Genomic DNA, 27,650 nt, shown 5'->3' on the forward strand with positions numbered 1-27,650 from the left:
ATAATTGATAACTGTCCCTCTCATTCTCAGACCCCGTCACAGTAGGCAGGAACTGTTGATACTCAGACTTTAAATAAATGAATGAGTACATGAATTATTAGGTATGCAGTGCACACTACAAACTCATTTGTCTTTTTGAGCTGATGTACTTAGCACCATGTTGGAAGTGACTGCCATAACAGATGGGATTTTAAAGGCTTCTTAAGATTGCTTAATTCTGTTCTAATGTTGTTAAGGATCAGAGCCATTTGTCATTGAGTTACTATAAAAACAAAAGCAGAGGACAGGTTGGGCTTTAAAGAATAAAAGCATAGACTTATTGAGATTTCACGCAGCGCAGCATGGGAAGTTTGTACGTTGCATGAAAGGGAGAGAGCAGAAGTGCTCCATATTGATGAAGATATGGCGCAATTCTGCTCTCTCCTAGCTCTGGTAAACTTCTAGCTGCACAGGAGCAGGGCAGGCACCTTTGTGTCTTGTTGCAAGGGTTCCTGCATTGTGGTCAGGATAGTTTTTGTGCAGGAAGAGATATTTGTCTTAATCACGCCAACCTAAGGTATGCTTAGCATTTTGGTGCAAACCTATGTTTACAACAATTTCTAAATATGGGTTTGTGTCAAAATATATAGGTGGATGCACGGAAATTCCCATGCACCACCCACGTAACTCCTACTTATGTAAAGTACATAAGGCAGCACTAGGTGACAGTTTGCGTTACCTTTGTTTTTAAAACAAAGTCACACAACTCAATATTTTTGCAGCATTGTAAATCCGAAAATAGATTGTGCGTGAGGGCTGGGCCAAAACGTGACACAACCCTGATGCAAAATCTCAGTCAATCTTGCCCCAATTGTGCATGTTGTGGGGCAAGGTAAGAATTTATTGGCAATGTATGATGATAGGGTATGATGGTGATTACATTATGCAAATCCTTGATCCTGATCTGGATCTTCTGGGCAGCTACTGTATTGTCTGAATTAGGGGTGTGGGAAAGTTGTGTAATTTGCTTTTGCATGATTACGGAAAGATTAATCAAAATTAAGTGAAATTACTTTTAATTACACAAAATACAAATCCTTCACAGTGCGCTATATTTTAGTGTAAAATGTGTTTTTGCCCCACTTTTTGTGGTAAGAATGCATTTTATGCGAAAAAATAGTGCAAAAAAAGCAAAAGCACCACTTACAGCAGCCATTTGCATTCCTTTTTTAGTACACTTTTATGAGAAACGGCATGTAATGTTAAAATGTTACTGCAAATGGCATATAATTATGAAAAATGGTGTAATGGTATAATTTGGGGAATTTCACATAACTAGCGTAACATGAAATACCTGACATTACTTCAACTACAGGAGCGTAATTTAAATTTCACCAAGGCCTAGTTTGAAGGGTTCTGGATCTTTGTTGCGTTTTTTGTATGTGAAAATTAGGCCTAAAAGCAGTGATTTTATTTTCGTTGAAGAAAGCAATATGACTGTTTAGTGGTAGGTCTAAAACACAGTGTAAATTTATGCCGAGCAGAATCCGTTCTAAACGTGTGAGAACACCATTGCTGTTTTCATAATGCTAAAAGTGTTGCAAATCTGAAGCCTAGTGAACCTGTTGGGCTCATGAGCATCCCTTCTGATTTCCAAGACCAAGTTACTTGCATGTACCCTCTATGCGCTTCCCCTGAATCCCATTTTAGACTGCTGGTGCTGGAGGCGTCAAATTTGATTGTCTTGATAGTTTGGAGGCTTGAATCTCTTCTATTAAAATTACTCATCTGCCAAGGGAATATTTTCTTTCTTAACTGCTCAGCTCTGTAGACTTACGAACCAAGAATAGCTATTATTTATAAAGGGAATCTTGAAGTTTCAGTCTTAGCTTGCTTACAATTGCCTGATATACAAACATTTAGAGCTAAAGTGAGTGTTGGCTGTATTTTCCCATACTGCCCCCTTCACCAGAGTTATAAGTGGGTTCTACGCCTGGTTAGTTGAAAGTATTCTAAAAGCCCAATTTCGATTCCCCCTCCTAAGTCTCGTAGAGTTTCAATTTCTGGGGAGGAAGCTCAACAGACTCTACCGTTCAAAATTTGCTATTGTTCATGATTTCTTTTGATCTTTTGCTAAAAGTGAATGGATGTACTCATGAAGTAGGTCATCAATTAGACCTCATATTCTCCACATCAGTTATCGTTGAGTACAAAACAATCACAGACTATTATATCAACAGGAGAAGCACAATAACCATCCAGAATATGGTCAATAAGCAAACAATGGTCCCTAGGGGTGTATCTTCAAAGTATTTGTAAACCAATCAACGTATTTATCAGATTTGGGAATTGTTCTGTTCATTCACCGACAAGACAAGATGGAATCTCACAAAAATGTGAAATTCACCCACAACTATTTTTCATATTGTAACTCAATATAAGTGTCAAACAAAGCAAAAGATAAAAAACAGACTATGCCAACACTGTAGCAGAATAAGATACAAGGTCACAACAGCCCCATTGTTGACACGTTATGTACGGATGTATGACGTTATAACGCATACTTTTACTCCGCAGACCATTACAACGCGACTTTTATTCCGCATACCGTTACAACGCATAGCGCCTTGGGGCGCTGGATAGTGGTAAGTATAATTTACTATTCTAACTCCAGTCCCCGTGGACCCTAGGGAAGGTGTTGGATAGTAAATTATACTTATTCCCTATCCTAGAGCGCCCCCCAGCGCAATGCGTTGTAATGGTATGCGGAGTAATGGTCGCGTTGTAATGGGTCTGCGGAGTAAAAGATCCGTTGTAACGGGTGTATACCGTTATGTACCAAAGCCACTGCCAAAGAAAATAAAACGGCATTGTGGAGGTTAAAAAACCCTTGAGAGGCGGTGACCTGCAAATATTGCTTAGCAAAGCAGACTGTAAATAGATAACGGAATGCAGCATATTTTAACTGAGGCCCCAACACTATGAAAGAGTGTAGTAGCATTATCTTTTCTTGACTGATTTTCTTCTTGGCCATCGATGTTATGATCAAAAATTATGTTCACACAGTGCATTATGTACAGTTCGATTATCAGTGTTTTTTTCTTTTAAAGTAATATCGTGAATTATTTTAAATTGTATGTATGTAATTTATTCTTGCTCTGCACCACAAATATAGCATTGTGACTTCTGCATTATATTCTTACTTTGAATTGGATTACAATCCATGTGCCATCCAGGTACAACTGATTTTTAAAGTAGCCTCCAATTTTACTGTTTTTTCCAATTTTGTATATTTCCTTAAGAAAACAATTCTTTAAAGAAAATTCTTGCTTCACAACTGTGCACCTTAAATTGAATTTTTTGATTGCTCTCTAGGCTGGTACGCCTTTTCAAACCCACTGACAACTTTGTAGAATGTAAACCGACATCACGCTATGGCCATACTTCTAGGTCCAAGGCTTCACACGTGCTTCCTTGCTCATCAATTGGAGGCAAACACTGAACTCTGCAGGGCCACAGAGTCACAATCCCTTCTTCTGTCATCGAGTGCCAATGGCATTTAGGCGAATTTTCCTGCCTTTAAGAGGTTTCCATACTTGTATCTTTTAATACAATCGTTACTATTTTGCACATATTTTTCTTATGAACAGTTTTGTCTCCTAGATTGTATCTGTGAATTCCTGCATGACCGCTTTCCTCTTTTACATCAAGTTACCTCAGGTTCAAATAAGTCTTTTCTTTGATTCGATTTTGGTCCAATATATTAATTATTTCAAGCTTATTTTAACATTATTCACTATTTTTACAATTTTTCCAATTGAATGGTGAAGCATGATTCAAATTATTCACTGTTTTTGATAAGTATGTTTATTGAACATTTGCTCTGGAATGTCACCCTTTTCTCAGCACTGTTTGACAGTTAACTGTTCAGTCCTTTTTGATGGTTCAGTATAAGGGAACCATGAGGTCCTTCTTTAAGTAAATACATTACATTTTTATGGCCATGCTCTCAAGCCATGAAGCCATGAAATTGGTCTGTCTCTAACATGTTTTCAGTTTTCTGCCATTCGCAAATTTCTGCTTCTCCTCAATAATCCATTGTCCTGAAGATGACCCTTTAAATAAGTTTGGGTCAAAACGTCATCAACATAACTGGCAAATGGAGAGAAATGAAAAAAGTTCTGATTTGTTGAAAGCATACCACGTTATGATTAATCAATTATGTACCAGTTACTTGAGACTCTATGGTCTATTGCCTTCATTTGTAAATCTGGTTCTGTTTGAACCTCACACATGTGTGATCATTAAGCACGTTTCCATGTACTTCTACATATACAATAAAAAGGAATACTGCATTAATGCCACTGAATGGTAGTCTTTACTATATGACCTAGGTTTATCATGTTTATCATATTTACCAAGCACACACATATGCTGAATATGGACCATGCTCTGTATTTCTGATTACATTCATTGATTTACAAATATTTTGAAGATACACTGCTAAGGGCTATTATTTGCTCATTGACACAATCAAAGAAGCATGATTGTCAGATCACTTCTTAATTTTGTCCTGTACAGACTCCACTAGGCTATCAAAGCCAAAGGACTCTCCATTAGCAGGATGCGGTCTGACAGAAATCTCACTGAATTAGGCAACTTAATGTCAGTCTTATTGTTCCTTCTATAAACAATGGACCAAGTTGGACAACAGAGTAATGATTAATTCTACAATTTTGCACAGAGTAAGTCATTTACCCCAAAGCTAAAGTTAGGGGGAAAAACAAATCTGGGAAAGTTGGAACATCAGTGGAAGAAATCACGCACGTTTTTCAGTGAGATCAAATGCCACCGTGAGCAGCAATACATTTCACAAAAATATTTTTTTAATTAGTCAATCAAAGAAGCTTTGCTCATCCAGTAATATTTCATCTGCGAGTCATTCTACTAGAAAGTTATTTAAAATAATTCTCTCCTTTGACAATCCTTCAGCTATGTGTAATAAAATCCATCCTCTCGGTCCTGAACTGATAATTTAGCTAAGTACTTCACAGAAAAAGTCAGAGATGATATAGATAGTTAAAACAATTATTCATACCCTTCAGCTGCCATATATTACCTTTAACTTTTACAGCCCCGCTTTCTCACATAACCTTCCTTTCAAACTCAAATACATTAAATTCCTTTAAGCTTACCTCAGCAGATGACTGAGACACGAATGTGAAACAGCACGCCTTCAGGGCATCCTTTTGATGCTTTCTTCAGCTCCATTTGTAAAAGTTGAGAACACATCTTGCTCCATACTTTACTGACATTCTTTATCCATCACTCAGGAAGGGCTCTTTCCATCTCCTGAACCATTCAAACATGCTGTTGTTTGTCCTCTCTTGAAGAAAATCATGTTTTACCCAAAATATTTTAAACTTAAGGCCTATTTATTACCATTTGTGGGTAAACTCAATGAAACATTTCTCACAACTCTGTGGGCCCGATTCACAGAATGAACTTAAGACTCAATCCTAAACTTACTACTATTTTGGTATTCACAGAATGCACTTACGACTTTTGGCATTCACAGAATGAATTTACTACTTTTGGTATTCACAGAAGTTAGGATTTTGTCTTAAGTTTGTCTTAAGACAGACTTAAGACAGACTTAAGACAAACTTAAGACAAACTTAGGACAGACTTAAGACAGACTTAAGACGGACTTAAGACAAAATCCTAACTTAAGTCTGTCTTAAGCCTGTCTTAAGTCTGTCTTAAGTCTGTCTTAAGACAAACGTAAGACAAAATCCTAACTTCCGTGAATACCAAAAGTAGTAAGTTCATTCTGTGAATACCAAAAGTAGTAAGTGCATTCTGTGAATGCCAAAAGTAGTAAGTGCATTCCGTGAATACCAAAATAGTAGTAAGTTTAGGATTGAGTCTTAAGTTCATTCTGTGAATCGGGCCCTAGGAATTTGTTGAAAGCAGGTACTGCTTTCAGGGCACTTAAGCAGGATTTAGAACCAACAGAGGTTTAGCACTTATTGTAACTTCAGCTGTTGATGATTGGAGAAAGATTGTTGTACAGGGTGATGGTTGAGTCCTGATTCTGCTGGACCTCACCACCCCCTTTAACACCATAAACAGCTTTATCTGTATAATATTTCTAGTGTGCTTTTCTATAGGGAACGTCCAGGACGACTGATCTAATTTCCCCTAATTATTCTCAAATTATACAATTAGGTTATTTTTAATTAGAACAAAAGCCCATATCAAATGACCTTCCTCAAGTGTCCATGATTTCACCTATTTTATTCAACTTGTATCTTGATCCTTTGGCTGTCATTCTGGGTCAGCCTAATATAATGCCTTACCACTAAGATGACGACACACAGTAGGTCTGCTGGCCCCCAAATAATTCGACAAATAACATTTCCACAGTCGTATCATTAGTTCTAGGACCCACCAACGACTGGATGCGACATAACTTTAAAGAACCTAACCCAAAAAAAGTCCTTCTAATTTAAAATAAAATTAACACTGGGAATAACTCCTTGTAGCTTTCCTTACTAGGGTTTTGTCTCACCACTCCATGCCGCCTAAATTAACGCAGCACGCAACTTAGGAATTCCTTTGGACACTGCTTTCTATGGATGTGCACATTTCTGCTGTCATCAAATCCTGTGTTCTTGAGCCTCAGAAGCTAAGACATATTTTTCCATTTGTATTGTTTCCATATGGGGGTGACTGGCCAATGCTTTAGTTCTACCTTAGTTGGAGTTCGATAACTTACTGTTCCTTATCCTTCTTTAAAAAAGTGCATTAACTGTTTACAACTCTACAAAAAGCTATTTTCAGACTATATTAAACTTATTAAAATGTAATCAACGTTACTCCTACAGAGACCAGCTTCACTGGCTATCTATTAGCAAGCAGATCCAATGTAAGACCACTTGCATAATGCAACAGGCAATGTATGGCCTATTACCACAATTTCTAACAAAAAATATAGTCAGATGTTTCCTGGCTAAACATTTGCAATAGTTTTCTTCCCATACACTTGTGGTACCTACATAACAGCTCCTGTGGGTGGGAGGGACCCCGCTTTTCCTTGGTCCTTGTATGTGGAACTCGCTACCATCTTCACTGAGACAATAATCAAATTTCTTGAAATTCGGCAAACTACATAACACATTGTTGCACAATTATAGAAGTAAATGCATCAATTACTGTAAATGTATAAATATGTGGCCTAGGGCCTTAGCAAATACACAATATGGGGAGCTCCTAAAAGACATATGAAATACACAAAATATATTCATTTATGGACATATTCAGCCATCCAAGTACACACAAAGATCACTACAGGCAAGGACCGGTTTCTGAGCCTACAGTATGCTACATACAGACAAATATGCAGGATCCTGCATCCACTCAGAAAACCCACTGATATTGGAGGCTCAGTTCATAAAGTAAGGATGACTGTAGATGAACATGTTTGTGCACCGCACTTTACATTGTATACTTTCAGTGAGGATTGTCACTTAGTGAATCAAAGCTGTAATTATAAAGCACAATATGTAATACAATGAACAGACTTAAACATGTTTTTTGTAGAGAGAACTAGAGTACTTTGGTAAATGGCTTAGAACAATCTATTGTATGTTGAAGGTTCAACAGGATTCCATACATAGTCCAGTGATTATTGCATTAGGTACTCACTAAGGACCTGGCTGAGTACGTCTTGGCACTGGCTCTCGTCAAAAATGACAGGTCCTGCAGAATGTCAGCTGAAGTGCTGAATGATCACATAGCATTCTGACCTCTGTAGGTGGTGACGGGGTGCAGGAAGAGACCTAAAACGGTGAATAAGGTCTGACATGTTCAGGATAGGGGGTTATAGAAATACAAGGCCATAAAAATAATTACTTCAGATTTTCACAGGGAAGGGTCTGAACTGAGTTAACAATCTTCCACCGTGCATAACTGCCAGGGAAGGAAGGTTTGGACCTGGTCCTTTTTAGGTCGAGCCTAGTACAGCGCACAAGCGCTGCTCCAGGAGAGGACCTTTAGGAATCGGTCTGCCCTTTTCAAGCACTCATGCTTGTGGTGGCATCCACCTTGCGGGAGCGAGCAGCGGCGCGCGCAGGGGCCATCTGTTTTTAATTAGCGTTGCAGCGTGCGCTTGTTTACATTTGCCTGCTTGTGGTCGCTTTCACTTTGCCAGAAACTCGCCTCCGGAGCAGCCAGTTCAGCGGGGCAGACTCGTTAACAGTGCGTGTGTGAAGAATATGTGCACGCATCTCAGCCATACATTTTCAGATCTAAAGTTTCCATTGTTTTTAAGGCTCTGTCTAACGCACCCCATATCCATACTAATATTATAAAGAGAGAGCCCAAACCTTTGAGGCGGGTAATCTCAGTAACCACAGCACCAATCACAACACCCAATACAGCGATGGAAAGGGCAGTTGCAGCAGAAAGACATAGGCTATGCAGACGGCCACCATATTATTATTAATAGTGTTTTGTTAAGCGCAAACAACCCGGAGGCCTCGTAGCGCTGTATTGTCTGAATCAAGAGAGGGCCAGAGAGCCAAGTTAGATGAAGAGGAGCGTTTTCAAGTCTTTCCGAAACTTCAACAGGTTAGATTCACCGCGAAGGGTATCAGGCAGGGAGTTCCAAGCCTTGGCAGCATTCCAGGAGAAGGATCGCCCGCCCCATCTGGCCCGTTTGGTTCTGTTTACAGTGGCTAAGAAAGCTGAACTATATCTCAGGGATCTATGGGGGAGATAAGGGGTCGCCAGAGAACAGATCATGGATGGAGCGGTCTTCCACATGGCCTTGTGCATAATGCACATAGATTTGAACAAAACTCTGGCCTTAATGGGCAACCAGTGCAGTTTCTTCAAAGCTTCTATGCCAGATTCTCGCCGGCTCAAGCCTAGAAGGAGGCGAGCAGCTGCATTTTGAGTAATCTGGAGTTTCCTTGTGGTGGAAATAGGAGAATATATATATATTTTTTTTTTGCAGAGTTTTATATAGCGCGAACTTGACCCGAACTGAATCAGGTATCAGAGCGCTTTACATAGCACCAGTTACTTTACATGAGGACACACATTAATTTTTGTTAGGCACGGGGAGATTATGTGATTTACCCAGAATCACAGGATTATTGGCGTCGTTACCAAGACTCGAACCCAGATCCCCAGGTCTGAGGTCGAGCGCCTTAGCCTTTAGGCCAACTCCTTTATACATTTAAAAGGTAAAAGAACCGTGCCAGCAAAGTAGTCCTTTGTGGGCGTGTCTGTGTTGTGCTGTGGGCGTGGCCTGGGGGCGTGACTAACGCTGGTGGCGTGTGGTACGGCCATCACATCGTGGGCTGTGGGCTTGTGCTTGGGGCGTGACAAACGCTGGGGGCGTGTGTCCGCCCTTCATGCCATGTGAGTCGTACATACAAGCGCCAATTACGTTGCTGCGCAGCATCAAGGGGCACGCTGGGGACGTGACACGCTCGGGCGTGAGAAACGCTGGGGGCGTGTGTCCGACCATCATGCCATGTGAACGCAATTGCGCCGCATCAAGGGGCACACTGGGGGCGTGTGCTACGTTCCGCCCTCATGCCATGTGGGTCGTACATTAATCAGAAGATCGTCTGCTGTGGCCGTGTGCTGGGGGCGTGATAAACGCGTTCACCTGGAGGCCTGGTAAGAAACGTTACTGCAGCCTCTCCTGCACGCTGTTACTGAACTCTCTCATTCAACGAAATTACATGCGCCTGCTACCATCAACCAGGGCTCTAGCCGGGCTCAGGCAGCGGATCAGTACACTAAATACACGTGCCTGATAACATCAACAAGGGCTGCATCTGGGCCTCAAGCGGGGGAACACGCGCCTGCTAACATCAAACAGGCCTGCATCTGGGCCTCAAGCGGGGGAACAAGCAAATGGGCGTGTCTGCGGAGACAATTACTGCAGCCTCTCCTACTCGCTGTCACTCAACTCTCTCATTAAACGGATTTACCCGCGGTTGATAACTCTCTCATTCAACGACATTACACGCGCCTGCTAACATCAACCAGGGCTGTAGCCAGGCTCAGGCGGCGGATCACTACACCAATTACATGCGCCTTCTAACATCAACCAGGGCTGCAGCTGGGACTTCTCCGTCCCTACTCTTATGAAACAAAAAAATGTTGTCTACCGCGAGATTTTAAAATAAATTGCCCTTGCCAAATACACACATTACACACATTCTATTTCATACCCGGACAACGTTGGGACGGGCTGCTAGTTTAAGATAAAACTCTTTGAGCAACAAGTCCGCAAATCCACAAAGCGTGTAACTTTGGCAGAAGCGCTATATAAAAAGGTTGTATTGATAGTAGAATCGTGATCGAGATTACCTGCAACAGTATCGCAATATTCGAATAACAGAAGGCATATCATTACTATTTTTAGAACTACAACATTATTGAGCATGTAATTATTTGCCCATCTCAGCTGCGTTGTCTTCCTGAATGCCTCTGTGCCGCTCTTTTTTTTTTTTACCATGTTTCGTGTTTCTTTCTTTTATTTGATTGTTTCCGTGCGGCCTGTTACAGCAGTGTCCAATACGTCTTTTCCCGGAGATCAGAGAACCATTTTCAGAAAAAGAAATGTGCCAAATGGCTAGTGAGACGTCTGGATGACTATATATTGTGCTTGATGCAGTCGGATTGGCTGTCTCCAGTCCTGCCTGTCTCCTGCTTTCTCAGTGTTTGGAGATCAGGGATTTTTCGGGATAAATTGATTTGTCCAGGATCACGCACGTTGGACAAGTGCAAAAGTTTAAATTAGAACTGGTTCTGTGATGGGCGGCTTAAGCATTTGTTCCATAGCTGTGGTGAACTGAGCTCCTCCGATTGAAGAAATCTGTGTGTGTGGTTTGAACAGGGAATGTCATCTGTTTACCACGCGCACACATAATTTTCTTTTCTTCAAACATGTTTTTATTAGCATTTATGAAAAGCCATTGCACAGTAATCAGTATTACAACTGGTGAACGCCACTTAGTGATTCAATAAGGGTCGAATCTGAAAAACGTGGCCTGTACATTAAATCTAGCATTGCCATCGCAGCAGACCTATTTAGTTAGGTTCAAGGATATTTCGCATGATAGTAGATTACAGCGCTAGCAAAAAGCAATGTCGTACAAATGTATCTCTTGCACGGGCATCGCAGAGTTATGATTGTCCTGTGACAGTAGTCAAGTCGCCAAGGCGCAAGGCTGTGTGTTACCTCTTCAGAATTCTTTCTCCAGAAGCCAAACCAGGTCTGCATACAGGCACCACCAGTAAAGCTTCAAACAGTATACCAGTACACATACATTTTTAATACATCTTCCAATGCGTCAATTTAACCCGTGTCGTGGTTAAACGGCTGCTTCAGCCTCCAATCCCTGGAAAAAGCCTAGCTGAAGTAATCATCACAGAGATGCTTTGCTTTCTGTTTCGGAAAACAGAGATACAACAGCTTCAGAATCTTGTAGTGCGGCGAGGGCATCAGAGTAGCACTTTAGGACTTTGGCAAACTGCACTAGACCACAACAGTTTTTCAGGAGGGCACTCTGTGCAGATGAGGGGATTGAGAAAGTGAGGTCAGATTTTGACACCGATGAATTTACAGAGACCACTTAGCGCCTCACTGCATTTGCACGACTGGCTTTAGCGCTACATAAAATATACGCACAAACGCGCTCGTTTAAGTACAAAATCAGAAGGCATCATCTCTCACCCAGCTCAGTTAACTTTCTTTCATTCTGATACTTGCATTTTTTTATGAAGGCAGGAAACATGTGGCCAAAAGAGAAGGAAAAGAAGGACCGATGGAGCTCCTCACATTTACAGGGGACAGCTCCATAGCTCCGCAGAGGACACAATAACCCCCCTCTTTATCGCCACCCATGCCCAGTGGAGATAGGGGAAGACTGGAACCCCTGATCTGTGCAGATGAGCTGCGACCACCGCCAACACTTTCGTGAACACCCGAGGGGCACTGGTAAGGCCAAAGGGGAGTACAGCAAATTGAAAGTGCTTGTGGCCTACCGTGAACCGCAGGTAACGCTGGTGGGCCGGCAGGACAGGGATATGAAAATATGCGTCCTGCAAGTCCAACGCTACCATCCAGTCTCCAGGGTCGAGGGCAGCCAAGACATGAGCCAGTCAACATCTTGAACTACTCCTTCCGAAGGAAGCGGTTGACGTTCCTGAGGTCCAAGATGGGGAGCAGGCCCCCTTTCTCCTTCTTGGTGGCCAGAAAGTAGTGGGAATAACAACCATATCCTACTTCTGGCCCAGGAATGCGCTCGATGTCCCCCTTGCCCAAGAGGGACGTGACTTCCTGTTGGAGAAGTGCAAAGTGATCCCCCGACATGCGCAAAGTGATCCCCCGACATGCGGTGGAACTGAGGTGGCATGGCTGGGTGAGGGGCAGACTTGAAGGAGAAGGAGTAGCCCCTTCGGACTATTTGCAGCACCCACCTGTCCGAAGTGACAGAACGCCAGTGGAGGAGGTGATGGCGAATCCTGTCGCCCACCACCGTGGGGTGCACCCCAAAGCTCGGACTAGGAAAGTTTAGAGGCGGATGCTGCGGGAGCGGAAGTAGACTGACGCACACGCTGGCCCCCTGTCCCGCTGCAGCAGGAACCACGTCTGCGCTGAGGTTGGTTCTGTCCAGGCTTTTGGCTGAATGAACGTGCCGGGGCGCCCCTTCCGTGGCCACGAAAGGAACGAAAAGCAGACGTGGCCGGGTGCGTGGTGGAGAGACCCAAGGACTTGGCCGTAGCCCGGGAGTCCTTAAAAAGCTGCAGTGCACTATCTGCCTTATCGCCAAACAGGCGGATACCATCAAAAGGCATGTCCATAAGGGAACTCTGAACATCCCCTAAAAAACCCCGTGGACCACAACCAGGCGTGGCGACGGAGGGCCACTGTGGTGGAAATCGCCCTACCCAAAGAGTCCGCGGTGTTCAGTCCACATCGGATGGCGAACTTTGCTGCATCTTTCCCCTCAGTCACAGCTTGAGAAAGCACTTCCCGAACTTCCTCTGGACACTGAGGCAGCGTCTGCGCAACCGAGTCCCACACAGCTTGAGAGTAGCAGCTCAAGAGGCATGTAGTGTTCATCGACCGCAGCCCTAAGCTGGCAGAGGAAAACAGTTTCTTGCCAAACTGTTTCAGCTTCTTAGAATCCTTATCCAGCAGGGTGGTAGGGAATGCGCTTTGGGAGGTGGAAGATTGGATGACCAGGCTCTCCGGAGTTGGGTGGGTCGTTGAAAAGGCAGGGTCACCCGGGGCTGGGCGATGACGCCTGGCCACGTTCCTATCCGCAGGGACCCCCGTGGCTGGCCTAGACCAGGTGCCCATTAACTCATTCGTTAACGCCTCATTGAACAGTAGCTGAGGCTCCATGCCACCGGCTGTAGGACTTCAGTGAGGAGGTTAGTTTTTAGAGTTACCGTAGGCAGGTCACGGGCCTCAGCTGCTCTACGGAGCACCACAGTGTATGTGGCGCCCTCCTCCATGGCTACAGCAGAAGGAGAAAGGAAACCAGGCTCAGAGGAGAGGTCAAGGCCACCTGCATTTTCGGACTCTTCTGCCCACTCCTGTTCCGACTCGCACTGCCGTGCAAGAGGGTCCTCAGACCCCTCCCAGTCGACCCCCTCCTCCACTGCCCTTGGCACAGGCTGCGGTATCGAGGGAGGGACGGGGGAATATAAATGGTTCAATGGTGCCGGGAACTGTAACGGTGGGCGCCGATCCGGCACCATATTCCAGTTAGGGTACCAACCTGGAGCAAAATTGTCCGGAAACCCGGGCAAGGGTGGAGGTGGTTCAAACGGACCCCATTGCTGCGCCGGAAACGGAGCCGTGGGAGGCGGCGAGGCCGGAGCCGCGGCGGCAGACCCTGTAGTGCCGGAGCCACCAGCGGGGGACCTTGCCGGACCGGCGCCGCCGGTGGCAATGAAGGGCTCTCAGGTGGGACCGCGGGACCGAAGGCACGACGCCGGGAGCCCGAGGCCTGAAAAGGCAGTCCATGGCTGCAAGACAATCTTGCACCTGGATCGGAGTCGCTGACGGACCCGATTAAGGTGGGTAGGCCGCGGGACTCACAGGCTCTAACGGAGCCGTAGGGGAGGTACCCCCGGCCCTCTCGTCCACGTCCAGAGACCGACGGGGGGACGTCGGAGAGCGTAAGTGCTTCTTTGACTTCTTTTTATGATGTCTCTTACCCGATTCTGAGTGTGAAGTCTTCAACCCCGAGGAGCGATGATGATGGCTCCACGGTCGGTCCCTTGATCGACCCCTGGATCTCGAACGGCGCTGAGACGACTGCCGGGCCTCCAGCAGCTTACGGGACCACTCCCGTAAGGCCTTCGGAGCCATGGCCAGCCAGTCGGAACATGACTGGGAGTCATGGATGTGCTTCAGACAGTAGGAACAGACGCCATGGGGGTCGGCCACCGACATCGTACAGCGATAGGCCCCACAGGATTTAAACCCAGGCATCCCTATGTGGCACCAGGAGTCAAAGACTCAAAAAAGTGGAGACAAAGGACTTAAAAAGTCAGTCGAAAAGTGTCTAGGGTATGTGCTCTAACCGGATCTGCGATTGCTGGCGCGGAAAAAGAAAGAACTGACGTCAGTGCGCATGGGTGGCGCCTAAGTAGTCTCCGTGACGTCATCTCGGCGCATACGACGCCAGCGACGGATGCGGAGCCGCTGACGCCACCTTTCGACGGGTAGGGGTACTGCTGACGAAAAAAATTCCGGATCCAGTCTGATGCCTGGGGATATTCTAAGGTAAGGAATCTATCACTAACGTGTCTCTTTCAGATGGTCATATTACATGGCTAAGAAATAAACACTCTGATGTTTTTAGTGTAATATAGCATTTATACAATTGCCAGCGTCACAACAGTGAACGTGGGGCACCACCCTCCCTCTCGACATTACTCTGCCTGCATTGATTATGTCGAATAACTCGCCATGTTGTGAAACAGTAGATATCACATTTATCACACTTGCAACAGTGTTTGTGCCTCAGTGACCCAGGTGTGTCATCATCATTATGGAAGGGAAGAGCGTGAATGCATTTGATGCGGTGGTCTAGAATTAAAAGGCACAGGCTTTATTCATCCAATGTGTTTAGCACCAAACTTATCAGCTTGCACCGTTGGGACGCTTCTTGACACACAGAAATGTTTGCGCTGACGCAATGATTCAGGGAGGGAACCGCAGAGATGTACAGACAGCGGTCCAAAGGGGTTAAGAGGGAATGGAGTGCGCAGCAGGGAAAGGCACTCTTTCGATGACAGGTTCTGTCTGCAGCTCCCGCCTCTGGGAGCGGAGCGCAAGTCCCTGCAGCCCGGGCGGCGCTCAGCAGTCTCCCCTCAGAGGCCCGGGCTATGCTCGCGCCTGTCAGCAGGCCATAAGCAAAGGTGGAGATAGCAGAAGACCATGGGTTCAACCCCCCCTCCCCAACACACACACACACTTTGTCTTGCTGGATATACCCCAGGCACCCCTGATACAAGGTTTGGTGGACTATTACTCCGTAATGTGTGCATTTAAAATTGAAATTTCAAACGGTTCATTTGCAAAGGCAGACCAAGTCCTTTGATTTTCCCAATGAAAATGTTTCCATTCCAAAATCTAAATGTGTTGCAATTAATACCGTTGTAATCTTTTCCTTTTGTTGTAGTGTAGTTCCTATATTCCCAATAGGCTCTGCGCATTGGAATAATATCTTCAACAGTGTAGACGTAGGACTGAGGTCGACTAGGTCTCTACTGACTATATTAGACTTAAGTTTTTGCCAGCTAGCTCAGAGGTCACTAGAAACTTTCTCGAATAAACGAGGTGGAGTTTAACCTCCCTGGATAGACAAGAAGTGATTAGCTTCTGACAACCATATAACATGACAACTTTGCTCCCTCAGAATAAGAGTGTATCTCTAGAGTCGTGTGAAAACAATAGACAGCTATTTCACTCAGTCAAATGTCCATACTTAGTTTCACCAGAGTGCAGAGAAAAGAGAGACGGGCGTTTTCAATAAAAGGTGTAATTTATTGAGCAGTCTTCTTCCTCATACAAGAGAAATGAATTGCCACGATTACAATACTCATAGTAAAGTAAAGTGCGTACAGTAAAAGGAGGATTATAAAATAATACTGTAAAAGCATTGAAATGGTTTCTTAGCCATAAGATACTTCAAAATAGATGGAATATATATACATATATACATTGACTAACGTACTCAACTGGTGCTTCTAAATACGCCTACCCCTGTGTACCTGACCTAAGCCTAATACGTGGGAAGGAGTAAGTAATTAGCAGATTAAGTTAAGTTTGTTTTGCCAAGAATCTAACTCAAGAATTCTCTTTAAGTGTTTAGTCAGCTCCGTACCTGGGTATTAGAAAGCAGGAGGTCTGGTATCTCTCTCTCAGTACTCGATATCCCAGTAACCCGTAAAGGTATCTGGAAACACCGGAGCTGGATTTCTCGGCAGGAGAAAAGACAGCGTCTCTCTCAGTGCGTCAAAAGGGAGGGGCAGCGTCCGTGGGCTCTCGCATCAGCTGGGCTCTCGGGCAAGTAGATAGCTGCTCCCAAAACAACCACCGTGTGTTTGCTTAATGCAACGTTGGTATATTTATACCTGTAAGGTGCCGGGTTTGACGTAAGGCTGGACATAAGACGTCAATAAAGATGTCACTAAGAACTGGCCGTTCTTACAGTGCTTTACTGGAGTTCTAGGATGAAACCAAAACAAAGCAAGGGGGATTTCCCAGGTTGCTGGAGGTTTGGATTTGTTTAGAGAACTCGTTGTGCTTTCTAGGGGGCCGGGGAAGTAGCCTTGCTTAATGTGACAGCATGTGCTACGACTGAATATGGATATGATTATTATGCCGTTGTATGGATATTATTGATTATAACCGGACAAGGGCAGAAAATAGGAATATCGGTTTAGGCTCCTGGATAAAAACACACTACCCACTCCACGATCTAATGTCCATCATTACTAAAACTAAGCAATAGTAAACATTTTAAAGGTGCATGTGTATTCCAACCCACCCCAAAATACATTTTTGCATTTGAAATGGTGTATGCGAAATACACGTAAAATGATATTGTTACTGTACACTTTTCAAGCAGTGTAATCATTCAGTTAAAACGATGCATATATATGATTAGCTGAACGATTTGCGAAATTTACACATGAAATGGCTCTTAATACAGATAAGAAGGTCGAGACCATTCCATCTCATATAAATACAGTCGCTGTAAATGTGCTAGAGGCTGAGGTAATATATTGTCTCTAGAGTTCCTAAAAATAGAAGCTCTGTTCTCTAAGAATAGTTCTACTTTAAGCAGAGTACATGTGCCAAAAAAAAAGGTAAATATTTGGGAATCGGGAAAAAAATAATTTCGATTTCAGGGGAGAGAGAAAAAAATATAGTTCCAAATATGTTCAGTAGCTTTTGTTTATCAAAGCCGAAGGCCGAATTCAGAGTTCAGGGAACGCTGTGTACTAGTTTGCTTAAAAGTTATTATTTTTGTTCGGGGGAAAACATAATTTCAGACAGACTCTCAAAAAAGTGGTTTACCGCTTCAGGTGAAAGTTCGACCAAGTTGGAAAATGCCGCAACTGTGCAGTCGTGAGAATGATTGCTATCATCGATGTCAGGATCAGCAATGCTCACAGAAGGTCGTACCTGGGTGATGTTGCTCTCATCTCGTACTTCACTACCCTTTAATCGTAGTGGTAAAGTCTCAACGAATGCCGTCATCAGAATGGGTAGCCGCTGGGGACAACACGATGCATGAGCCGTAACAGGACATAGCAAAGTATCTGTATCCAATGGTACTGCTGATGGTAGTGTAAGACAGATGTCCAACACGCATTCTTCTCCGCATAGCATACATCGAAGCACAGGTAAGATGCAATTCTGCCAGATGGGTCTGAATGAAAGAAACCAGGTCATATTCAGATCTCTTAGCCGGGCTAATCCAAGGACTTTAGTTATGCGGTCCCGATAGCGTATAGCTAGGATCGTTTCTTCCATTGTTGCTGGAGTCTTGTCTGCGACTTGGCTTGCCATATCGAAGCAGAAGTATCAAAAATAAAATGCCTGGGGGGCGTGGCTAGCAGCCGATGATGGCGGCAGCAACTTAGGGAGGCTCCCACTGTAAGGCGGCGTCCCGCATAAATCCTGAGGTATTATCCAATAAACTTATCATCCAGACGGGGCGGACTGGGTCTGGAGACCGTGCGGCAACCTGAGGAGAACTTTCGAGGCAGCACGGCCCGGCATTCGACGGAACGGCAAAGTGAGGGGAGGGGCCTACTATCCGCCTCAGAGCAGTGGTGTGGACTGCCGACAGCACCCGGGCGGAAGTGAGGCTTCGGCGGGCGTTTATCACCGGAAGCGACGGACCTTCGGCGGATACATCGGTGGGGCCCGGGAAGACTCCGGACCCGTCGGAGGGGCTTGCGGATGTTCGGGCTGTCGGGCCCCCCCCCCACTGCTGGAACTGAGGCAGCGCCTGACCACATGACAGTTTGCACAGCGGAACCGGGAAGGCACACTCCGGGGGTGCAAAACGTCGACTAACTGAGCGACCACAGGTACCGGTACCGGGTGATCGCATCCGCACATGCTTATACCGGCGGGGACACGAAGGGTGTACCTCCTCTTCTGACCTAGAGGCCTCTTACCCCAGGACAGTTCTGAGAAGCAGTGGATGGGGTACAACACGCTGGACACGCGAAAGGGGGTGGAAGGGACACCCCGGCGGCGAACACCTTGTGAGGGGTCCTCCCCGAGCTCGCACCACTCGCGGTAACATAGCCGGTGGACGTGCCCACACGAGGGAAGGCTTATAGCACTCAATAGGGAGAGTTGGGCATGGCTAAAACGCAGATACTACCTATGAGACACGAGCAGAGTCCCATCCCTGGACAGGCAGCGCGACCCTTTTGGTAACAAGAGCAGTCACAGGTCATTCAGCATGGCGAACAGAGGCCCCAGGCACAACTTCACGCAGGCCAAGCTCGATAAATTTGCCTATGACAAGCAGACTCCCCCCCTGGAGAAACGCAAGTCCGCCGGGAAACCGGCGGACGGTGATGGGACAAAGAAAGCCACTCTAGAGGATGTCCTGGCAGCATTGGCTCAGGTACAGGAGACAGTGGGGGCCACAGCGACGGAAGTGACCCTAATACGCGCAGACCTTCAGAAGATGAATGAAAGGGTGAAACAAGTCGAAGTCGTGACCAAGTCCCTAGTCGAGGATGTGTCTGAGCTACAAATAGAAATGGAAAAATTGCAAGCGGACAACAAAACACTTAGAGAAAAGCTGGACGATCAGGAAGGGCGCTCGCGGAGGAACAACGTCAGAATTTTGGGCGTGCCGGAGTCCGGAGTCACAGGAGCTATGGACATCTACGTGGAAGACATGATCAAAAATCAGCTCCAGCCCAAGGGTCTTTCGCATTTCTTCTCTGTGGAAAGGGCGCACAGAGTGCCAGGGGGGAAACCGAAGACAGGAGGTCCACCAAGGCCGATACTAGCGAGACTCTTTAACTTCAGGGACCGGGACGCTATTCTGCAGGCGGCCAGAGTGGCGCCGGCCATTCAAATTCAGAACTCCAGGGTGTCCTTTTTTCCGGACTACACGACGGAAGTATCACGGAGAAGGAGGACTTTTCTTGAGGTAAAAAAGACGTTGAGAGAAAAAGAACTGCCCTACTCAATGCTCTTCCCAGCCCGATTCCGGGTGGTAGCTGATAAAAAGGTCTGGTTCTTCGACTCCCCCGATGCGGCCAGGGATTGGCTTGAAGGATGGCGCACTGCAGGACAGCCACGGAGAACCCATAGAACAAACCATGGGCACCGAGATGACAGCCGGACTGGGTCACAGGCGTCAGGCCGAGGGGGATCGGGAAGGTCCCCAACACATGGACTCACGGAAGCCGACGGAGAAGAATAACCCGGGTTGAATGGGACAAACATGACCGCTGTCTCTTGCTGATGGAACTAATATTTCACAGTCGCGGCTGGATGCGGGCCTGGTTAGCCCCTGATGAGAGCGGGGATGTCGCCTGCTCGGGGAGACACTCTCCCCCAACACGCAAGTACTCTGGTTCGGGGATGGGTGAAGCACTCTGCTCAGTTGGGGAGGCGGGCAGTTGGAAGTCCGTCAAGCAGGGGGGCAGGGAGGGGGGTGGGGAGGAGGTTTGTTTTGGAAATGTTCGGAATACACAGGTATGGTCGAGGTATAATGTTCTACATTCGGGATGCTTAGCAACAGTCTGGAAAGTACAAACAAGGTCTAACTATCATGTCCCTAATATACGCCGTCTAGCGAATGGGTGGAGACAAAGCGCTCATGGCACGATTCACGTTAGACACGCACATGTGCACATGACTCCATATGGCAGACGACCCGACACTTAGAACGGAGGGAGTTGAGTCACGTTCACCGGGTTCCCCCCTGTGAATACTGACATGGAATGTGAGAGGGCTGGGAGACAAGGTGAAACGTGGATTGGTGTTGGCTGCACTAAAGAGACAGAAACCCGACATAGCACTCCTGCAGGAGACACATTTAACGGGGGGGCATCCAAAGCCATGGATTGGAGAGGATACAAAATGATAATCCATTCAGATTTACGTCAGGCTCACGAGGGACTGGCATCTTAATTCAGAAATCCTCACACTTCATTCCGTTGAACACTAAGACTGACGGCCAAGGGTGTTTCGCAGCCCTGCAGGGACAGTGGGAGGGTAGACCCCTTAGTTTGGTATCGGTGTACATTCCTCCAGCGCTCCACTCAGTGAAGCTCCCGGAGTTAGCTGAATTTTTACTGACTCTTCCCGAAGGGGATGTCATTCTCGGGGGAGACTTCAATGCCATTGTAGACACACAGTTGGATAGGTTCCCGACGATGCCACCCGTTGCAGGGCCCTCCCGCTTTCAGCGTTTTTTTAACAGCGATGGGTCTAACTGACATATGGCGACTTACACACCCCCAAACAAAGCAATATACTTATCACTCCGCTGTACAAGGCAGCATGTCGAGAATTGACCACTTCTTAACCCTGGGCAACGGTATCCAACACATAGACGCCGTGGAAATTCACCCGAGGCGTATATCGGACCACTCCCCGATCACCCTGACACTTTCCACCCAGGAGAAGTCTCACAAACGTATATACCCCAAACGAGCTGCATATCTTAATGTCCCTCAGGCTCAAAGAGCTCTTAAAAAGACGACGACGCAGTACTTTGCCGAAAATGTAGACTCAGTACGCTCCTCAGAGGTTTTGTGGGAAGCGTATAAGGCAGTCTTGAGGGGTCAGGCCATAAATTCGATCACAGGTTACAAAAGGGAAAAAGCACAGGAACTAACTAGAATGGAATGAACGTTGCGAGACACATCGGCTGCGCATGAGACACACCCCACTCCGGACATGTCGCACGCACTTCATTTCCAGCAACAGATGTACACGGATCTTGTTCTGAATCAGGTTAAGGGACATATAACTGACACACAGAATAGGATTTATGAAGTGGGGGACAAGGCGGGTAGGATGTTGGCATGGCTGGACAAGAGGGGGGGGCAGCTCTAGAGGTATACCACAAGTGAAGGACAAACTAGGAGTAGTGCACACAAACCCGGAACAAATAGTTGAGATACTTGCGGCCCACTTCGAGGAAGTCTATGCCCTGGAACGGGTTGTAACAGCGGAAATGGCTAGGGCGGCGTTGGAGCCGATTGGGGTCCAGACACTTACATCGGAGACTACCGCAGAGTTAGATGCGGACATAACTACGGAAAAAATCCAATCGGCTATAGGTGCTCTGAACCCAGGCAAAGCGCTTGGACCAAATGGAATACCTATAGAATGGTACCAGTCAACGCCGGATAGGCTAAGTAAACATCTACTAGCAATGTACAAGGAGTGTTTAGAGAAAGGGAAACTTCCGCCAGGTCAGAGACTGGCCACTATAGTGGCAATCCCCAAGCCGGGGAAACCGCCTGAGGAGTGCTCCTCTTACCGCCCTATTTCACTGCTTAATGCAGAAGCTAAAATCCTCGCCAAACTCCTGGCAGCCCGACTGGTGCCGCATCTGCCCGACCTCATACACCTGGACCAATCCGGATTTATGCCTCATAGGAATACGGAGCTGAATTTGCGTAGATTGCATGGGGTGGTGCTGGCTAAGGCGGAATCGATCTCTACACAAGCAGTTATACTGGCCCTGGACGCGAAGATGGCATTTGATCTTGTAGAGTGGAACTACTTGTTTGAGGTTCTGGCTTATATGGGCTTTGGCCCCAAGTTTATCGCATGGATTAAGTTATTATACACTGACCCGGTTGCGCAGGTGGTAGCAAACGGCCATATCTCACGAACGTTCCCTCTGGGAAGGGGCACTCGTCAGGGTTGCCCCCTCTCACCTTTGCTGTTTGCGATTGCATTGGAGCCACTGGCCACTTTAATACGAACAACGCCACTGCTGAAAGGAATACGATGGGCGGAGGGCTGGGAGGACCGGCTCTCCTTATATGCAGATGACATGCTGGTCTACCTAACAGACCCAGAACATGGGGTGCCGGCGCTCCTGACTCTCTGTGACGGCCATGGTGGGGTATCGGGCTACAAGTTAAATTGGAACAAATCAGAAATGTACGTCCTGAGGGGTCCAGTCCCGACACTGAGCACTGAATGCCCACTTAGGGATGCTGGCTCCTCCTTTAAATACTTGGGCATCCATGTTACAAGGGACCCAACGGACTTTATGAGTAGAAATCTGGTGCCTCCCGTGGAAAGACTCAAACAGGATGTTAAGTTCTGGGCGGGGCTGCCTCTGACACTGTTGGGGAAAGCCGCACTTTATAAAATGATGTCCCTGCCCCGCTTTCTGTATATACTTGAGAACACTCCGTATCCGGTGGATCCGAAATACTTTAGGAAGGTAGCGGCATTGGTGTCTAGTCTTCTGTGGGGGAACCTCCCGGCACGCATAGCGCAGACCAAACTTCACAGGGGGTGGTACGATGGCGGAATTGCGCTGCCTAATTTGAAATTATACTATTGGGCGGCGCAACTGAAGCCCATCAATCAATGGATACATGCTCCGCGAAACTATCCAGCATTTCTGGCCGATAGGGCGCAACTAGGCGCGGATTGTCTATTGGCTCCGCTGTACGACCAGAGGAAAGTGAGTAAACTGAAGGGGCCCACCAGACTTACGGCAGCGCTATGGCATGCAGCGACTGCGGCGCTGGGATGGAAAGGGAGAATAACCAAGCTCACATCACTGTGGGACTCTCGAGCCCTGGGAAACCTGAGAAACAGCAGAGGCTTCTCTCACTGGGATACCATAGGGCTATCTACAGTGGGGGACCTATGGGAAAGGGGAGAAGTGGTGCCTTTTGCCAGGCTGCAGGAACTTTATGACCTGGGAGAGAGGGAATCGTACAGATATGTTCAGATACGGCATGCGTTGCTCGCGGCCATACCCCCTGACATGGAGGTGCCGGAGTCGTCCCCCCATTGAGGATCGCCTCCTCACAGAATTCATGATAGAGCGTGCGACATCGCTCACATACCACAAACTACTCAACAACTTACGGGACCCAATGGCTCCATTGAAGGAGAAATGGGAGGGTGACATCCATGATATGGATGAACACGAATGGAATGAGGCGATGGCGTCGCCTAAGGAAGTAGGTATCTCCGCAAGATTAAGACTTGTACAGCTGAAAATGTTACATAGGGTGTATTACACAAGGACCACGTTACACCGCATCCAAAGAGCACAACACCCTTACTGCCTTCGTGGGTGTGTGGAGGAGGGCACGTTCTTTCACACATTATGGGACTGCCCCCATATCCAGGAATATTGGAGGCGAATAATGCGCACACTATCACAGACACTAGAGATTTCCCTACTCCCCGAACCACGAAAATGCCTATTGAATGTATGGGACGCTAATGATTTGTCCAGGCACGGTCAACTCTGGGTTACATTGGGCATGATAATAGCCAAGCGAGACATTGCACAGCGCTGGGGGGCGGCGGAAGTGCCAACAAAATCACAATGGTGCCTAAATATGGATAGGGTGATGGTGACGGAAAGGGCGGTGTATTCTAACCGGGTCTGTCCGGGGAAATGGAATAAAATCTGGACCCCGAGGAACAAATACAGAGGGGAGATCTGTGAACCATTGCTGGAAGATGATCAGGCTATATCGGATGAGGAAGGGGAAGAGGACTACTAGATTACGCGGATTCTACAGGGACTGGGTGGTCAAGAGAACGGGGCAGACTTAGGATCTAGAGAGGGAACTCAAGGGACAAGTAGGGGCGATACTGAGGGTGCTGCAGCCTAGGGACCCTGAGCGCTTTCACGGCCACGTACTTGCAGGGTCTTGGGGCGACTCAGGCTGAATTGACACTGAGGTAACGCTTCCATACTCAGCTAATGCGACCAAAAACCAACAATGTGTGACCGAAATGTGATTCCTTATGTTTTTTGTTGTTGTTTTTTGTTGTTTAAAAAATAGAAAACCAAAAACCTGTACTGATCAGCAGAATATCGACTATAATGTACCCTTTTATTCTATGTAATGGTGAGAATTGCAAAAGAGTAACATTCGGACTCCTGCTTATACTACTGAATTGTGCACACAAGATTGTGATAGCGGCCGGCCCCACGGGTTGTAGGCCAACAGCTGTGTGACCTCAAAGGTACAATAAAGGTTTTTCAAAAAAAAAAAAAATGCCTGCTACGAGTCCCAACAGAAGTGGTAGGCCGCCAAAGACAGAATGGACAAAATTAGGAAAAATGCCCAGAACTGTTTCGAAGGGTGTTAACAGTCTCGAAAAAATTGTCTTAAATATATGTGGGATACCACTGGTATCAGACATATTTAGCATTTGGCTTAGCATTTCTACGAAATGCAGGGGGCAATTTGTTGATAAAAGTGTATGTATCTCTGCCGTTTTCCTTGCAACTTGAAGATCATACGTTTCTTTTGATGACGTCAAGGGCACAGTTGTCTGTAAAAGAACAGACTTCATTCTGCTTAAAGTATCAATTCGAATAGAAGAGATATTCAAAAAAGGCCAAATCTTCGCCTCCGTGTCTGGAGTGCTGTTTGGATACAATACTTGCATACAGCAAGTGACCATGGAACTAACGCTCACGAGATAAGCTTTTCCTGGCACCATGCCACAACATCTGTGGTCCACTATCAGAATATAGCTCCCGTTAGAAAGCCGTCTAAAGAATGGCTCTATTCGAGTTGCAGGTGTGCCATGCTGGTGACATGAAAGGTTATTTAAAGTCCCCTCACAGGCCCCATGCAAGTTAATACCTTGACAAACAAGTATACCACTTAGTGATTGTTTAAAATTGTTACCACTAAGAAATACATTCTGTTCCTTTGCACTATAACATGTGTGTGTAAGGTCATTTCCATGATGACTTAATGTACCCTTTACCCAACCTTTCATACTGGCCTGCTGGTATATACTCTTGACAGAATTTAAATTGGAAAGTTGTTATCGAAATTGTTATTATTCCATGTATTATCCATTCAATGACAGGTCTTTCTGACATTGTCAATGGAAATCTCTCAAGTTTTTCAATGCTCAGAATTGTATACTCTGCTCCTTTCTGTGCCAAGCTGATTTATGTATCAGTAAGGTTAAAGATAGAGAATAATGACGTTGTGTTGATTAAACGCCAGGGCACGTAGCCTGAACGCAGATTTTGCAACGTCCAGCCAAGCTGTACAATAGAACGCAATTGGGACTGACCGTGTTGTAACATTAGTAAGTCTTGCTCTATTATATCAATAGCAGATGATACAATACTGTCCAGTGAATATATTCTGGAAGACAGAGTCATTAACCCATTGTCCACAACAGAAAGTGATTTTTCCAAATTGATACAATCAATTTCTCTTATTTTTTCTGCTGTTTCAAATTGCATTATTTTCCAAGCTTCGTTGTATGCTGCCTATGTATGCCTATGCCGCTATGAAACGTTTTTGACGCTGTTTGCGTGGTCCCATTATGAAATCACGCAAGTCAGCACCGTCTTTAAGTAAAGTCAAGTGTTACTTAATCTCTGCCAGTGTGGATGTGTGTAGCCATTCGAGGCAGAGTTTTCCTACACTGTATGTTGTAACTGGTGCACAGACATAATATCGACTCCAAAATATCGTTTGGACAGAATATCGAGTTTGAAATATCGTTTGGACAAAATATCGACAGGACAGAATATAGACAGCCAAAATATCGTTTTTAAGGTAAGTGAAGTAATATCGACTGTAAATAATATAGAAAGTGAAAATATCCAAGTATATAATCTAGATAGTAAAAAATATCGTTTTTTAAATAATATTTAATTATTTATAGTGTTTTTTCATGTTATAATATGTGTGAAAAGTATCATTTTATGTTATAATTATTTTTAATTAATGATTTTTTTTTAATTATTGTGTAATTTTATTCTGTAGCGGGTTGTGGGTTTATAGGGGAATAGGGTGGGAAGTAATTTAATTATAATTAATTAAATATGTAAATTTATTAATTGGTAGTAATATTTAATTAATTGGTAATTAAATAATATTTGTTAATTATTTAAAATTTAATTGGTAATTAATTTATTTAATTGATTAATTGCTAATTATGTAAATTAAAATAATGTATTTCCTGTAGCGGGTTGTGGGTTTATAGGGGAATAGGGTGGGAAGTAATTTAATTATAATTAATTAAATATGTAAATGCATTAATTGGTAGTAATATTTAATTAATTGGTAATTAAATAATATTTGTTAATTATTTAAAATGTAATTGGTAATTAATTTAATTTAATTGATTAATTGCTAATTGTGTAAATTTAAATAATTTATTTCCTGTAGCGGGTTGTGGGTTTATAGGGGAATAGGGTGGGAAGTAATTTAATTATAATTAATTAAATATGTAAATTTAATAATTGGTAGTAATATTTAATTAATTGTTAATTAAAAAATATTTGTTAATTAATTAAAATGTAATTGGTAATTAATTTAATTTAATTGATTAATTGCTAATTATGTTAAATTAAATTATTTATTTCCTGTAGCGGGTTGTGGGTTTATAGGGGAATAGAGTGGGAAGTAATTTAATAATAATTAATGAAATAATAACATTTATTTAATTGTATTTAATATAAAATAATTGTAAATTAATTTTTAATTATCAAATAAATAATTGGTAATTAGTTATAAATTAGTATTAATAGGTAACTAATTGAAATATTTATAGTTAATTAGTAATTTTAATATATTAATTATTATGTTATATTAAATAGTTAATCATTTTTAAATAAATTCATATTGATATTATTTTGTAATTTATTTATTAATATATGAAGTATTTACTTTCTCTAATGTTGCACCCACTGGAGTGGGAATAGTAATTTTAACCCTTACGCTATCCAACGCTTTCCCTACTCTTGCACCCACTGGAGTGGGAATAGTAATTTTAACCCCTACGCTATCCAATGCTTTCCCTACTGTTGCGGGAAACATCCTTTACAACGCAACTTTTACAACGCACTACCATTACAACA

The 27,650-nt window shown here is 44.8% G+C and overlaps 1 protein-coding gene across 8 annotated transcripts in view; it reads left to right on the plus strand.

The window, feature by feature from the left end:
• Positions 1-27,650, plus strand: part of TERB1 (telomere repeat binding bouquet formation protein 1) — a 1,077,176-nt gene that overhangs the window by 983,812 nt on the left and 65,714 nt on the right. The window lies entirely within an intron of this gene.

This window comes from Lissotriton helveticus, chromosome 12 (assembly GCF_964261635.1).
Source record: "Lissotriton helveticus chromosome 12, aLisHel1.1, whole genome shotgun sequence".
NCBI classification, from domain to species: Eukaryota; Metazoa; Chordata; class Amphibia; order Caudata; family Salamandridae; genus Lissotriton; species Lissotriton helveticus.